A 16,858-nucleotide genomic window follows, 5' to 3' on the forward strand; every position below is an offset into this window, starting at 1 on the left:
TAAGAAAAATACCAATAATAATATTATGCATAATAATAATAATAATAATAATAATAATAATAATAATAATAATAATAATAATTTTATAATATAATTATTTGTTTTTTTTATTATGGAGTCTTCTAAACAAATATAATGCAATTATTTGTTAAACAAGTTTGACGTAGTGATTTGCATTTTATAAATTCTTATTTGTATGCTTTAAAGTGGCTGTTTATCATTAACTGCTGCGTTCTTATCATGTTGAAAGCATAGAAAGAGCCAGACATCCCATGCAAATAGAGCACAACAAAGCATAATGCATTTTGCTACACTAGTGCTAAAAGGATTGCAAAAAAAGAAGCGTGTTCAGTTTATTCAGCCCGAAATGACCATCAAAATATAATTCTGATTTCACAAGTTCCCATAAGCACTCGAAGGCCTCCCTCCATCCTTCAGACAGACCTTTCAGACCAAAAATTGAGAATATTATCGCCAGGAAAATAACTTTCTCTCAGGGCTTCCTCCATGATGTCTGCGCGCGACAGGAAAACAGTGTGTTTTTTTGGACTCTCACATCTCAAGATCCCCTACCTTTTATATATTTGCCGTAAGGGGAATCATGATTTGCTACTGATAACAAGAAAGAGCCGGCAGGTGTTACTCTGAGAGATGGAGTGTCAGACTCCAAAATAGGTGAGGCGGAGAGGGACGGAGCGGGAGGCATTTCTTGTTGAAATGTACTATGGCTAATATTCTCACTTTTGACTAATGGTCACATACAGGGGAAATGCAGGCTTTCTCCAGACCTCTATTGCTTGACATAAAAGCCATTTTACTGTGACTTTCTTTCATCTGTGTCTTGGGAGTGCTGTGCCTCCACGGTCCCGAGAAAGCCTTGCTTAATCACTTTTAATGGCGACGGGGTTTACAGTCTACTTATGGAAATATCAATACCTGCAGCTTTATGAGAGAGCCCGTTTTTTTTTTTTTTTCTTCGGCCGCATTTGTGCAACTGCTCGAGAACGGACATTTGTTTGGTTTTTATAGGACCGTTTGAAACACACACAGTCAAATAAGTGTCGGATAGCACAGAAATGCTGATTTATTTGTGGGTTGCAAGGTCATGTTTACATCGGGTGGTTTATGAACTCATGAGGAAGAGTTTTTCCGATCTGGTCTTCAGTGCGTGGGTTTAATTGATTTCTTAGGGAGATGATATCACCCCTGTTGTGTCGATCACATCCAGTTTATTTTGCATTTTAGATGAGTTGCGGTATAAATAGTGTAAGTTAGAGGTCTTGTGTGAAAGTCTCCATATAAGAATTGAAATGCTTTGAGTTTTCAGACTGAATCAGAGTTTCTACAGCTGAGTCAAAAATAAGACTTTTTAAGGCCATTTTAAGACTACAATAAATGGCATTTCAGACTTACACAAGTCTAAATGCTAAAGATTTTTTAAATTAAATGAACAAGATACAACCTTTAAAAAGCAGTCATAACAGATGTTATAGTAAGGAAGATAATTAAACCATATTAATAAGCAAATAGAGTTTGAAAAACTTTTGCTAAAATATACACTCTAAAAAAACGGTTAAGAACTACCCAAATTGGGTTGATTTTAACCCTACTGTTGGGTAAATATGGGACAGAACACATCAGGGGTTAAATTAACCCAAGTAATTGGGTTATCATTTTTAACCCCATAAATGGGTTGTTTTTCTACCTAATGATTGCCAATTTTTAATTAAATAATAGGTTAATTTGATCCAAAAATGCCTGCAAAAGATGACCCAGTGTTGGTTTGACTCTGCATCACCAAAGAGCTTAAGCCTGATTTACACTTCTGCGTCAAGTGACCGGCGTAACTATATATATATATATATATACAGTTTAAGACAGAATTATTAGCCCCCCTTTGTTGGTTTTTTCTTTTTTAAATATTTCCCAATCATTAGCTAACAGTGTTGTGTAAGCATCATCAAAATATTAACTTTTTAAATTGTATTATAAACTTCATACACTCCCTAACAAAAGTATTGCCTTATATCCAAGTTTTAGGAAAAACAAATAGTAACTTGACGTCTAGTTGATTATTTGGTATCAGAATATATATATATGATCATGTCTTGATTTTTTATTATTTAATTGGGACCTTAAGGTCTGACTTTGCTAAGACAAAAGTCTTGTCACTTAACAGAACTAATGTGCAGTAGAATATAGAATATTAATAGAATATAGAATATAAATATAAAGTCATGGTGCAGTGGAAAAATCAATGTCTTCCCCTTCACCTTACCCCAGACATGCTTAATAATGTTCATTTCAGGTGACTGGGCTGGCCAATCCTGGAGCACCTTAAACTTTTTTGCTTTCAGGATCTTTAATGTGGAGGTGATTTTTTCTTCACCAAACTTGACTGATTTCTGTGAGAATCTTGAGTCCATGTGGGTTCCAATAGGTCTTCTGTAGTATTTGTGATGGTTGGGAATGCAGCTCAACAGATGATTCATCAGAAATATCTACCTTCTGCCACTTTTTCACATGATCAACTCAAAGTCAAGTTATTATTTGTTGTTCTTACAACTGGGATTGATGACAATACTTTTGTCAGGTAGTGCAGATTAACCTTTATTTTATTCTGTTGTAATAAAGTTTGCTCAAAAATGACGTTTGCTGTTTGTTCAAACTACTTATTTAAAATGAGCTGAAACACAATTCTGAGGGTTTTTTGGTGTCAGCTTAATTGTTTTATGTTCAGCCCAGTTAAATTTGTAAAAACTAATAAGGTAACTTAATTCCCTCATGTAGCCCCAACAGAAACCGATTGTGTGGAAGCTACATTTTTTACAGTGTTGGTATTTAATTTAATATGGATCCATCGACATTAGATGAAGCAGTAGGTTATGAATATTTACTGGAAAGTCATGGAAAAGTCATGGGATTTTATGAAAGAATATGTATGAATCCTGATAATTACCTTTTGCCAATTGCAAAGCACTGGCCCTAACAAGTTTCAGCCTTCCATTTGAATTCCAGCATCGAGTTCATAGCACTTTACTTGTCTTTGATTCGGAAAAGAGAGAGCGGAAGTGAAATGAACCCCCACGGTGATTTGATTTAATTTACTGGGAAATGTTCCTTGTAAGCTGCGTGGTGAATCTGGAGAGGCGGAGGGACTAATGCATTTGAAATGATCACCTGCGCTTGAGCATTTTTGAAGTTGTTCTCTTTTTTTTTGTATTTTTCTGTCTACGTCGTACTGTTTCATTCCACTCATGTCATTTTGTTTTAGCTCTACTGTAGTCCGCATTTATCACTAACATCATCTACTTCAAATGTACACAGGCATAAATTAGCAACCCGGTATGTTGAGAGTAAAACCTTCCGTTCTTCTTGTCATCATTTCTTCTCTTTCATTTACTTCATCTCCTGTGATTTTGAAGCTTGCAGCCGCTGGATACCATTTTTTCTTATGATGGCACGTGTGCTGTAGAGGCATCTGATGTTTCATTTTTACTTTATGAGTATATTTTATTGAAGGAAAAAATGTTAGGTTTCCACCAAGGTTCCAAGATTCCACCATCAGCCAAACAGCAGAATCACATGGCATAAGTTAAGAATTTAAAGCTTTTTTGAGGAACTAATTAAGCTGCTGGAGCTTAACTCTTAAAGGTATATATATATATATATATATATATATATATATATATATATATATATATATATATATATATATATATATATATATATATATATATATATATATACATACATACAGTTTAAGACAGAATTATTAGCCCCCCTTTGTTTGTTTTTTTTCTTTTTTTCTTTTTTAGATATTTCCCAAATGATGTTTAACAGAGCAAGGAAATTTTCACAGTATAACTGATAGTATTTTTTCTTCTGGAGAAAGTCTCATTAGTCTTATTTCAGCTAGAATTAAAGCAATGTTTTATTTTTTAAGCACCATTTTAAGGTCAAAATATTAGCCCCTTTAAACTATATATATTTTTTTTTTCGATAGTCTATATATATTTTTTTTTCATTCATTAATTTTCTTTTCAGCTTAGTCCCTTTATTAATCTGGTGTTGCCACAGCGGAATGACCCGCCAACTTTCAGCTCCCTTTCAGCCACAACCTATCCCTGGGATATATATATATATATATATATATATATATATATATATATATATATATATATATATATATATATGTATGTGTGTGTGTGTGTGTGTGTGTGTGTGTGTGTGTGTGTGTGTGTGTGTGTGTGTGTGTGTGTGTGTGTGTGTGTTTATATATATTTATTATTTAAATAATAATAAATAATAATTTATAATAATTTTTTTATTGCTCTCTTCCTGACTCCTAGAAGGGTCACAGTCTTTAAAAATGCTGTCATGTTCTTGTACAACAACATTATAGAGTTTTATTTCACTTTAGACGGTTTACAATCATTGCAGTTTACTCAAATGTATGCAACATGCATCCCAGGCTCTTTGAAAATACGTACATTAATCTACATTTTTTTGTGAAATGTAACAGACATGTATATGTATGGCCACTTTTTTAGGTACACCTATCCAACTGCTTTTTAATGTAAATTTTTTATCAGATCACATGGCAGCAACTCAATGCATTAGGCACGTAGACATGGTCAAGACGATCTGCTGCAGTTCAAACCGAGCATCAGAATGGGGAAGAAAGGGGATTTAAGTGACTTTGAATGTGGCATGGTTGTTGGTGCCAGACAGGCTGGTCTAAGTATTTCAAAACTGCTGATCTACTAGGATTTTCACACAAAACCGTCTCTAGGGTTCACAGAGAATGATCTGAAAAAAAGGAGAAAATATCCAGTGAGCGGCAGTTCTGTGGGCGCAAATACCTTGTTTATGCCAAAGTTCAAAGGAGACTGGTTTGAGCTGTTAGAAAGGCAACAGTAACTCAAATAACCACTTGTTACAAACCGAGGTATGCAGTACCATAACATCCAACCTTGAAGCAGATGGGATACAGCAGCAGAAGGCTACACTGGGTGCCACTCTAGTCAGCTAAGAAAAGGAAACTGAGGCAACAATTTGCACAGGCTCACCAAAATTGGTCAGTAGAGGATTGGGAAAACATTGCCTGGTCTGATGAGTCTCTATTTCTGAGTTCACTGCACTTAAATGGCCTCCACAGTCACCAGAGCTCGATTCAATAGAGCACCTTTGGGATGTGGTGCAATGGGAGATTTGCATCATTGATGTGCAAATCTGCAGCAACTGTGTGATGCTATCATGTCAACAAGGACCAACATCTCTGAGGAATATTTTCAGTACCTTGTTAAATCTCTGCCACGAAGGATAAAGGCAGTTCTGAAGGGTAAAAAGGGTTCCAACTTGGTACTAGTAAGGACTTTGCTAAGGCTCAATATTAGGGTAATAATGTTACGTTCACAATTTTAATCACATTATGCCAAAAAATACATAAAAATAGGATTTAATCTGTTTAATAAAATCACCAAAAATCTAAACCAACTTCACCTTGAAACTGATCCTACAGCAGGTCTCAACATCTTTTATTCACTCCTCATCTGTAATCACTCTCTGTATGCTAGTGTTTCATTGTTATTGCTGCCACTTTGGGAACAAATGCAGCTCTGCATTGCTATGCTAGCCATGCAACACTAGCAGAACTGGCCTTAAAGGGACACCCAGGACAGAGCCATCAGACAGACGGAAGATTCAGAGATGCTGTGCTCAGTAATAACAGGAGCTCTGGCTAGACTTTTACATCAGATCATCAGCCAAAACACTTCCCAGACGCATCAAACTGTCACGGGTCCGTGTTCCCAACTCATAAGTCTCCTTTTTCTTTTGGAGAGAAACATTCAGGCTCTGCGAGTAAAAACCCCATTCACTTTCTCCTTAGAGAATAGATTTTTAACAATAAGATATAAAACTTTCAAGACATGCTGCTGTGAGCTGTGAGTCGTCTAGTGATGCTGATTCTGTTGAGGCTATAAGTCAAAACTTACTATTCGAAATCAAATTTACATTAATTTTACGTTATTAAAATTGTTTTTATTCTATCTTTAGGATTAGATTTCATACTTTTATTATTATTTTGTCATATATTCATTGATTTTCTACCGCTTTTCCGGGGCCGGGTCGCAGGGGCAGCAGTCTTAGGAATGAATCCCAGACTTTCCCCTCCCCAGATACTTCCTCCAGTTTCTCCGGGGGAATCTAGAGGCGTTCCCAGGCCAGCCGAGAGACATAGTTCCTCCAGCATGTCCTGGGTCTTCCTCGAGGCCTCCTTTACAATGGGACATGCCTGAAACACCTCCCTAGGAGGCGCCCAGGAGTCATCCGAAACAGATGCCTAAGCCACCTCAGCTGACTTCTCTTGATGTGGAAGAGCAGCAGCTCTACTCAGAGCTCCCCCCGAGTGTCAGAGCTCCTCTCCCTATCCATAGGGTGCTCCCTGCCACCCTGCGAAGGAAACTCATTTCGGTCAGTTGTATCCGAGATCTTGTCCTTTCAGTCATGACCCAAACCTCATGACCATAGGTTTGAGGAACGTAGATTGACCGGTAAATCGAAAGCTTTACCTTGCGGCTCAGCTCTTTCTTTACCACAACGGACCGGTACATAGACCGCTTTACTGCTGCCGCTAAACCAATCTGCCTGTCAATCTCACGTTCCATCCTTCCCTCACTCATGAAAAAAACCCCAAGATAATTGAACTCCCCCACCTGGGATAAGGACTTTTCTCCAGCCTGGAGATGCCAAACCACCTTTTTCCGTTTGAGCACCATGGCCTTGGACTTGGAGGTGCTGATTTTCATCCCAGCCGCATCACACTAAGCAGCCCCAGTGCATGCTGAAGGTCCATGTTCGATGAAGCAAACAGAACAACATTGTCTGTGAATAACAGAGATGAAATCCTGTGGTCCCCAAACCGGACCCCCTCCATTTTATAATTTATTTGATTATATTTAGTGAAAAACTTAGTTGTTATGCCAACACAATTTTGTTAAACTGATTGAAATGAACAAATTAAATGGCATTAGCATTTTATTCTATTGCATTTACATACATGCACACATGCCCCACGGACATTTACACAAGCCAAAATCCTGTTGAGATATTTGTATACGCTCTGAGCATTTCTTTCACATCACTCTACAGTTTCCCTCTTCTCGCATAATAGAGTAATTTCAACTTAAATCAATATTTCATGTCCATTCATTTATTTATTTATTTGGTAAGTAGCTGCATAATAAGCAATATAATGTGCATTCAACTGGTCATTATCTCCAAATACAGCCCTTCAGGGTGGCTGACTGCACATTATACATTATAATGTGTCGTTTATAATGTTTGCTGCCAAAAAAGCAGGGAAACAGCACGCTTCTGCGGCAGAAGTGGAAATAAAACTGCTGCTTTGCTGATGTATTTCTTGTTGTCTGTAAGCGTTACCAGTGTTTTTGTTCATCAAAGACGTTTGTATCGAGCGGCTCCCAGCGATGCCAGTGGCCTTGAGATGCCGAGTCCTCACCGGGTCACCCTGAGCATCACATTTATAGAGCCTGACGTAATGTTGGCACCGGCGCTGGGACCATTTGTTCTCAGTGGATGGGCGTGTGCCAGCCGGAGCTCTGGTAATGGGCCGGGTGGCAGACGGAGACGGCGAGCACTTGAGTATTTTTCCATTCTCACTAAAGCAACGATTGTGTCTGCGAACAAAAGCGGATGCTGCCACAAAGATCTCCTTTCACAGAATTCATTTTAGGCCATTTACAGCGATGACGTGATTTCTGTGTGGAGTCTGAAGTTGGAGAAAAACTGGTTTTGCGTAGCCTGACTGATGGCAGAAGATCTGAACTAAACTGAAGTTTTTCATTGGTCATTGACCACACAGATGCATTTGACTGACAAGTAACGCAACCAATCAGAGCTTGTGTATGTGTGAAAATATAACATCACTAGTCAGGTTTGCAATTTTTTCATTGTTCGTATAAAAGGTGATTACTTTTCCATAAAGTTGTTAAAGCGGCTAACTGTAGTATTGGTAACCTAGCAACCAGCATTAAATAAGGCACCATCAAAGAAAACCCCTGATTAGTCACATGGGTGTAACTTTTCTTACATCAAGCACTGAGTTCCATTCTGAAGGACTCATCGCTATGCCCTTATCCCTTTTGAAGGGTTTACCCTCTGGAGTGACAGCTTCGAAGAGATTACGAAAGAGCAGTGTGGCACTGAACATGTAATGTAACCATTAAGAGCTTGTTTATGTCTAAAAATGTAACATCAATAGCCAGGATTGCATTCAAACATGAAGCAAATCTTTTCGTTGTTTGCAAAAAAAGTGAATAAGATTTCGATCAAGTTGTTAGAGTGGCTAACTGTAGTATTGGTAACCTAGCAACCCAACAGTAGTTAAGGCACTGTCAAAGGAAACTCCTGATTAGTCACATGGGTGTAACTTTCGTTACATCAGGCATTGCGTTTCATTCTGAAGGACTCATCCATGTGCCCTAACCCTTTTCATGATAGCTTTGAAGGGATGAGCAGTGTGACACCAAAAATGTAATGCAACCAATCAGAGCTTGTTTATGTCTGAAAATGTAACATCACAAGTCAGGTTAGCATTCTAACCTCAATCTTTTCACTGTTCGCAAAAAAAGAAAAGAAAACAACTTTAGATCAAGTAGTTAGAGCAGCTAACTGTAGTATTGGTAACCTAGCAACCAGTGTTAAATAAGGCACTACACAGAAAACTCCTGATTAGTCACATAGGATAAAAAAAAAAGAAAAAAAAAAGTTGCATGGGTGAAACTTTTATTACATCAGGAACTGTTCCATTATGAAGTATTCATCCCTGTACCCTAATCTCTTTAGAAGGGTTTACCCTCTGGAGTGATAGCGAAAAGATGAGCAGTGTAACACCAAACATGTAATGTAACCAATAAGAGCCTCTTTATATGTGAAAATTAAGGGTGGCACGCTCCTCCAAATCCTCGATTCGATTACATTTTCGATTCTGAAGGCACGATTCGATTCAATTTTCGATTATGAATAATTAATTCATGACCAATTAATTATTTGTAGCCTACCGTTTAAACTACTTGACCTGCATGGTCTTTGTTTTACCCATAAACAAATCATACAGTACATAAACATACAGTAAATGAATAAAGGCAAGATACACACATAATTACCACCTGTCAATCACTTTTTCTGCGGGACTCGTGAATAGGCAGAGATCTGTGTCGTTATAATGGTGTCGGTAAAAAAGACGCACAACCAACAGGAACCAGCCAACAGTATCTGAGGTGTTCGCTAAAATGACTAAGTACAAGTGAGTGAAAGATTGATGCAGTCCTCTGACTGCCTGGACCTGCTATCTGGAGCGCATGGCTGTGTGTGCGTCTGTGTGGTCACGTGATGTGCGTTTTCAGAGGTAAGTTAGAGAGGAAGGAGGGCTGCTCAGCAATGCTACACGCCACTGTGGATGTCAAATCGTTGTCGTTCTAAAATCCCATTTAAAAACAAAGACAGTGTAAACAGGGCCTGAGTGTGTACTTTTCGCGAGCGGATTTGCAACGGGGGCGGGCGGAGGATCGCGATGCCGGTGTTGTCTATCGGACGAACCGTACGTAATACGTACATAGCAGAGCTTGCAAAACTGTGTTTTTTGTCGACAACACGAACGTTGTCAACATAACTCACTGGAAATCCAAAATGCTTACACACCAGCGACTTCATTGAAAGAGGAGAGGGTTTAAGCTCTGTCGACGGGTCTCCTGCTTCTGCAGTTTAACAAGCACTTCAACAAGCCTGCTTTTTCCCGCTTGGCAAGCCAAGCTGACGTGACATGGGGGCGTGGCAGCATCGACGATTCTATTTTTTGATTCGATAATCGAAATTGAGCAGAAATTTCGATCGATTTCGTGACACCCCTAGTGAAAATGTAACAGCAATAGCCAGGATTGCATTATAACCTCAATATCTTCAAAAAAAAAAAGTTGTTAAAGCAGCTAACTGTAGTATTGGTAACCTAGCAACCAACCGTAAATAAGGCACCATCAAGGGAAACTCCTGATTAGTCACATGGGTGTAACTTTCATTACATCAAGCACTGAGTTCCATTCTGAAGAACTCATTCCTATGCCCTAATCCCTTTTAGAGGGTTTACCCTCTGGAGTGACAGCTTCAAAAAGATAGGGATGAGCAGTGTGACACTGACAATGAAATGTAACCATTGAGAGCCCGTTTAAGAGTGAAAATGTGACATCAATAGCCAGGATTGCATCATAACCTCATTTTTTTCATTGTTCTAAAAAAAAAGTTGTTAGAGCAGCTAACTGTGGTATTGGTAACCTAGCAACCAACAGTAAATAAGGCACCATCAAAGGAAACTCCTGATTAGTCACATGGGTGTAACTTTCATTACATCATGCTCATCGATATGCCCTAATGCCTTTTGAATGGTTTACCCTCTGGAGTGACAGCTTCGAAGAGATTACAGATGAGCAGTGTGATACCAAACAACGTTCCTGTGCAAAGGATCATGGGGGCCCAAAGTTTACATTAGTTGAACTTTTCCAAAACCCTTGATTTTGAAGTTTTGAGCAACTTTATAGGGAAATATACTCCATTGACAATGTTTCCATCTCCCATTATTTGAATCAACCATTTTTTCAGCAAAAGTCCAAAATCCCCTCAAGTAAAAGTAAAAACTTTACAAAACAAAGGTTATTTACTAAAAATTTGGCATCTCCATCACATTTTTCTGAAGTAATACTATTAGAAATGACTAGTTGATGGTACATTTAGCATTAGCTCAACAATTTTGGTGTTATATGAAAAGCTATTATTTGCTTTTTACTGTTTTTGTATTTATTAGTAACATTGTTTTGTTCTAAAGTGACCTGAAGAAGCAAGAATTTGAAACAAAAAAGTTCAATTTTAGTGAAATGGTTCATTAAGACTGTTCATAAATTGGTATTTTTACACTTGAGGGAACATTTAGTAAATTAATATAATAAAAAAAAATAATAATAATGGTGATATTCATGATGTTTTCAGTTCTACAAATTATAGTAGTTCATTTTATTTTAATATCCATTTAGGTTTTGATGTAACCGTAAAACAGTAGTAATAATATTAATATTAATAATAATAATAATAACAATAATAATAATTTTAATGTCTCATGATTAAGTAGAAAGAATACTCTAATGAATATAGTAGTGAAAAAAGTTTTTAATGAGCTGATATATTCTCCCATTTGTTTTAAAGTAGTCAGATACCTGGCCACTGTTTCAAACAGATACCTCGACTGTATTTTATCAGATTTAAATTCCAAGTTGCTTGTGGTTTGGCAAACTACTCTCTCAATTACCTTCCCCAATACCAGCCTCCCCCAAAACCGCAGAGAATGAAGTTGATTCTTCATTAGTGCTCCCTGTAACAGCGTTCCTTCACCTCAGTGTGGTTCATCAGATGTGTGCTGTAAATGAGCAGTGCAGAATGACTCATTATTCACTGCTTTACGATGAGAGTCAATGAACTGAGATCAACATGTCACCGGCTTCACGTGTGTGTGTCAGTGTGTGTTGCTCCAGACTGAAGCCTGTGTTGTGCATGTTCTTTATTAGCTGTTTGTCGGAGTAAACTTAATGAACCTTGCCCTTGGCTTGACTGTTCTATTGTTGTTGTACTGGAGCGAGAGACCATCTGATCAGTTCACCGTCTGTACTGCACTCCAACACCTTCTGTCAACTGTGAAGTGTGCATCTGCTGCCATATGTGTGTGTCTGTCTGTGAGTGTATGTATTTCAGATGCCATCATAGTTTGTACTCTATATGCCTCCCTTGTAAAACATAAGCAGAAGGAATTTCTGTGTAGATCATAAACCGTTGCATGGAACTGAATACATTTGGTTAAAATACGATGCTTTGTTTTCTAAATGAGACCCAAATGGGTTAGAAGGTCAGTGCTTATTAGACCTTCACTAGCAGTTTTATTAGGGACTAGCAGTTTTATTATCAGGTGTAGAAGTGGTCAAGATGATCTACCAAAATCAAACCGACTATGAGTGAATTTGGAAGAAAGACAATTTAACTGGCTTTGAATTTGGCATGGATGTTGATGCCAGACAGGCTGATCTGAGCATTTCAGAACTGCTGATCTGCTGGGATTTCCACACATAGGGACAGAGAATGGTCCAAAAAGGAGAGAGAAAATGAGATGAGTCCAATGAGCTGATGTGGGTGATGATGCTAAATTTATGCCAGGATGGAATTAAAAAACTAAATCAAGCTGATTGAAAGGCAACAATAACTCAAACACTCACTTGTAACAACAAGGCATATAGAATAACATCTCTGGTCAAACTCTGTTAAACCTTGAAGCAGATGAGCTACAGCAGCAGAAGACAAGCACACTGGTTTCAGCTCCGAAACACGAATTGAGGCTAAAATTCACACAAGCCCAACACAACTGTTTGATAGAGGATTAGAAAAGGGTTGCCTGGTCTTATGAGGCTTGATTTCTGCTATAAAATGTGGATGATATGATTAACTTTTGGAATAAGCCATATGAAAGCATACTACTTTTCATCAGTGGTTCAGGCTGATGATGTAAGGAATGTTTTCTTGGCTCAATTTTGTGCCTTTTTTATTAATTGACCGTATCAGTCAGACTGTATTGTTGCAATCAAAACGACTATGAAAGAATTTGGAAGAAAGACAATTTAACTGGATTTGAATTTGGCTTGGTTGTTGATGCCAGATGGGCTGATCTGAGCATTTCAGAAACTGCTGATCTGCTGGGATTTCCACACATAGGGATGGAAAACGGTCCATAAAAGAGAAAATGTCAAATAAGCTGATGTGGGTGATGATGCCTGATTTATGCCAGAATGGAACGGAAACTGACGTGAATCAAACAGATTGAAAGGCTACAATAACTCAAACACCCACTTGAAACAACAAGGCATATAGAATCACATCTCTGGGCAAACTCTGTTAAACCTTGACGCAGATGAGCTACAGCAGCAGAAGACAAGCACACTGGTTTAAGCTCAGAAATGCAAATTGAGGCTAAAATTCACACAAGCTCAACAAAAATGTTGGATAGAGGACTAGAAAAGGGGTACCTGGTCTTATGAGACTTGATTTCTGCTACAAAATGTGGATGATATGATCAACTTTTGGAAAAAGGCACATGAAAGCATGTTACTTTTCATCAGTGGTTCAGGCTGATGATGTAGGGAATGTTTTCATGGCTCAATTTTGTCCCTTTTTTTTAATTAATTGCCCGTATCAGTCAGACTGTATAGTCGTAATCAAACCGACTGTGAGAGAATTTGGAAGAAAGGCAATTTAACTGGCTTTGAATTTGGCATGTTTGTTGATGCCAGACGGGCTGATCTGAGCATTTCAGAAACTGTTGGTCTGCTGGGATTTCCACACATAGGGACAGAGAATGGTCCAAAAAAGAGAGAAAATGTCCAATGAGCTGATGTGGGTGATGATGCCTGATTAATGCCAGAGTGGAATTGAAAAACTAAATCAAGCTGATTAAAAGGCTACAATAACTCAAACACTCAATTGCAAGGTACAAAGTATATAGAGTAACATCTCTGGACAAACACCGTTAAACCTTGAAGCAGATGAGCTACAGCAGCAGAAGACAAGCACACTGGTTTCAGCTCCGAAACGCAAACTGAGGCTATAATTCACACAGGCTCAACAAAACTGTTGGATACAGGACTAGAAAAGAGTTGCCTGGTCTTATGAGGCTTGATTTCTGCTATAAAATTTGGATGGTACGGTCCTTTTTTGGAGTAAACCAGATAAAAGCATGCTACTTTTCATCAGTGGTTCAGGCTGATGATGTAGGTAATGTGTTCTTGGCACAATTTTGTCCCTTTTTTATTAATTGACCGTATCAGTCAGACCCTATAGTCGTAATCAAACCAATGAGAGAATTTGGAAGAAAGGCAATTTAACTGGATTTGAATTTGGCTTGGTTGTTGATACCAGACGGGCTGATCTGAGCATTTCAGAAACTGCTGATCTGCTTGGATTTCCACACATAGGGACAGAGAATGGTCCAAAAAAGAGAGAAAATGTCCAATGAGCTGATGTGGGTGATGATGCCTGATTTATGCAAGAGTGGAATTGAAAAACTTAATCAAGCTGATTAAAAGGCTACAATAACTCACTTGCAAGGTACAAAGTATATAGAATAACATCTCTGGACAAACAGTGGTAAGCCTTGAAGCAGATGAGCTACAGCAGCAGAAGACAAGCACACTGGTTTCAGCTCCGAAACGCAAACTGAGGCTATAATTCACACAGGCTCAACAAAACTGTAGGATTGAAGACTGGAAAGCGGTTGCCTGGTCTAATGAGGCTTGATTTTTGCTGCAAAAGTTGGAGTAAACAACATGAAAGCATGCTATGTTTCGTCAATGGTTCAGGATGATGCTTTAGGGAATGTTTTCTTGGCACAATTGTTTCTCTTTTTTATTAATTGACCCGTATTCAAACACTATTGCCCACCTTAGGATAGTTGCTGACAGTGTTTATCTCTTAATGCCAGTAGTTTGCATCTTGTAAGACTGCTTCTAGTAGGATAACACCATGTAAATCATCCCAAACTGGTCTCTTGAAGATGACAGTGACATCCCATCTACAGTCACCATTATGTTGATACAGTTTCAAATCAATTTGACCTAGAATCTCTGAGAGATGTTTCTGTCATGTCGCTAAATCAACCGAAAAAGCAGTCCAACTCAGAAATACCAAGGCACTTGTTGTCAATCCCAGTAGTAAGATCAACAAATAATAACTTGACTAATAGTTGATCATTTGAAAAAGTTGCAGAAGGTAGATTTTTCTGATGTATAATCTGTTGAACTGCATCCCAATCGTCACAAGTACAGCAGAAGACCTATTGGAACACACATGGACCTAAGAATTTCTCACAAAAATCAGTCAAGTTTGGTAAAGAAAAACTCATGGTTTGGGGTTGCATTCAGTATGGGGGCTTGCGAGAGATCTGCAGAATGGATGGCAACATCAACAGCCTGAGGTATCAATACATTTGTGCCGCCCATTACATTACAAACCACAAGATTGTCCAGCCCAGTCACCAGACATGAACATTATTGGGCATGTTTGGTATAAGATGACAAATAGCTTTTGTCCAGGATACATTTAAATCGTGATCCAGAGCTGACAACACTAACAAATAAGAGAACCACAGTGACTGTAAAAATATTATACAACCTGAATTTAAAAGGGGGAAAAAAACATGAGCTCTCACATTAATATTTTCATGGCCTAAGTTATTCATGCAATAATCCATCTGGAATCGTCAGCTGAAATTATCCATCTAACCGTTCATTTACTAAAGCAATAATCAGTTCACACACAAGCAATTACCGCAACAATGTCTGTGACATCTCTATAATTATCATACGAGACAATGGGAGACTCAGGTGGCTTATGAAGTCAACTGCATGTCTGTAGACTTCTGGATGGAGGCTTCATTGATTCTGCGCTTTCTTAATGAAGACATGATGTGTATGGGTCAGTGACAAATAAGAATGTGGTGGAAATCGTTTCACCATCTGCCTATTCCTTTCTATTTTTGAATCATCATTTTGAGCTTTGATTGGACATTTTTGACAACTTGAAATAATCTAATGGACGCATATTAGCCTGTACATAGTCACTGATGCCATACAAATAAAAAATACATAAATAAATAAATACATTTACTAATTTCAATACTTCCAAATAAAGTAGTCCATATTTTTTATTATTATTTTGTGTCATACTATTCACCAATCTGTGTGTATATGTGTATGCATGAAAAAGACATTGTGTTTCTAAAAGCTGGCCGATGTTCCTCCCTCTCGTTACAAAGATGGCCATGCACATACAAACACACTTTGATTCCTATCCAGCTTCCTGCAGTCCGGCCTTTGATTATCGCACAAGGTGACATGTGCCGGTTGAGGGCTGCCATGGTGATGCTGGTGTGACAGGTGCAGTCATCAGACTGACTGGAGGTCAAACCGAGAGGCCAAACAACAAGCCAAAGCAACCCAAACTAGGGCAGGGCGTCACTGCAACCTAGCACAGAGACGACAGGGTGTGACGGGGATGGAGGCTGGAGACTGTGACAGAGCCAATCAAAGATAAGAGAACCAGAGCAATTTCAGGACAACAAACAAACAGTTGTAAACAATGGGACTCGGATTTATGAGCCGGTTTGTCCACACACGAAAGTCAGCATAATGATGCTAGGGCACTGCCAGTGTTTGCAATGGGTTATTGGGTCTGTCCGAATGTGCACACTCGCAGTCTTGCCTATTTAAATGCATGTGCACATTTCTAAACATAATAACTAATAACTTTTAATAACTAATTTATAATACCTTTAATCTTTTATCTCTGCCATGATGGCAGTACATAATATTTTGCTAGATATTTATAAGATACTATTATTCAGCTTAAAGTTACATTTAAAAGCTTAAGTAGGTTAATTAGGCAAGTTATGGCATAGGAAAGTCATTGTATAATTACAGTTTGTTTTGTAGACAAACAGAAAGAAGTACATATTGAGGTCTAATATTGACTTTAAAAGGGTTTTAAAAAATAAAAACTGCTTTCATTCTAGCCAAAATAAACCAAAGAAGACTTTCTCCAGAAGACATATTATAGGAAATACTTAAAAAAAATATATATTATTCTGTTAAACATCATTTAAGGAAATATTCGAATGAATGAATTAATGAATAAATGAATGAATCAATGAATCAGTCAATCAATAAATGAATCAATCAATCAATCACAGGAGGGC

At 38.0% G+C, this 16,858-nt stretch overlaps 1 protein-coding gene across 1 annotated transcript in view; it reads left to right on the forward strand.

Moving 5' to 3' along the window:
- pcdh9 (protocadherin 9) overlaps window positions 1-16,858 on the forward strand; it is a 535,263-nt gene that overhangs the window by 494,461 nt on the left and 23,944 nt on the right. The gene's annotated exons all lie outside the window — the stretch shown is intronic.

This window comes from Danio rerio, chromosome 6 (assembly GCF_052040795.2).
Source record: "Danio rerio strain M-AB ecotype USA chromosome 6, GRCz13ab, whole genome shotgun sequence".
Taxonomy (NCBI): domain Eukaryota; kingdom Metazoa; phylum Chordata; class Actinopteri; order Cypriniformes; family Danionidae; genus Danio; species Danio rerio.